Genomic DNA, 1,296 nt, shown 5'->3' on the forward strand with positions numbered 1-1,296 from the left:
ATTTGACACACTTTTTACACTTTCAGGGACTAAATTTTGTATTTTCATCTTTCAGAGATGCATTTGTCAGGGAATTACACATTTAGGGACAAAAATGGTTATTTACCCAATATTAAATTACTAATTCGATCCTTTTGTTGCAATCATTATAAATTTTTGTAAATTATAATAATTAGTCACAATCTACTATTAACGTACAGATATATTTGTTGCACTTTTTACACTTTTGGGGACTAAATTTTATATTTTCACCTTTCAGGAACGCATTTGTCAGCAAAGTGGGAAGACGAAAAGTCAAAAAATATTTTATGACAAATATGTGTCTATGCTGGCAATTAGAGATAGTCGCATAGGTAATCATTTCAGTGACAATTTCATCCATTTATGCGACGTAGGCTATTTTATTAACGGTGAAAGATAGAAGTTAACGGTTGGATATATTTGTCGCACTTTTTATACTTTGGGAGACTAAATTTTGTATTTTCATTTTTCAGAGACGCATTTGTCAACGAATTACACATGCAGGGACAAAAATGACTATTTACCCTAATTTAAAACATCTTATGTTGATTTCTATACCTGTAATTTTTTAAACTTTTTAGTTATTGTCGACTATCCTCTAACATCATTACCTTCAAATTTTAAAAACAATTACAAAACTATAACAAAGGGTGTATAAAAAAGATTTTTGATAGTTTTTAACCGCCATAAATTAAAAAATAAAGTTTCTATTTTCCTAATTTTGTTTTTCTTTCTTGCCTTCACCACTGAGAATTTTCTTTTCCTTCTAATAGCATCCAAATTTTTTGTCACACTTTTTGGCCATTTTGTGTGCCTTCCGTCGTCCTCTCCCATTGACGACTTCTCAATGCTTCCATTTGCAATATTTGGATACCAAAAATTACAATTAAACCTACTTCTTATTATTACAAAAAATTTATTAAAAATTATAAAATAATGATAGTAACTTATAAAATGAGATGTGGATTTAGAAAATTTTATAATTTATAATAAATCTCAACTAATAACAAAATTTGTGTTTAAACGAATGTGAAAAAGAATATATTTTTAAAATTTCTCTTGTTAACATTATTCAATTATTATCATGGAGCAGACTCCCATCCAAGGGATATCAGCTGAAGGCTTCTTTCAAGATTATTGTTTAATCCCTTTAGGGTGTATAAAAGGGTAATTGTTGCGTATTTGTGTGACACTGATTGTAATTTGTGGAATGTTGTATTAATGTGTATTTTATTACAAGGTTAGAGTACTCCTTGTATTTCATTTTCTAATATA

The sequence above is a fragment of the Glycine soja genome, chromosome 17 (assembly GCF_004193775.1).
Source record: "Glycine soja cultivar W05 chromosome 17, ASM419377v2, whole genome shotgun sequence".
NCBI lineage: Eukaryota > Viridiplantae > Streptophyta > Magnoliopsida > Fabales > Fabaceae > Glycine > Glycine soja.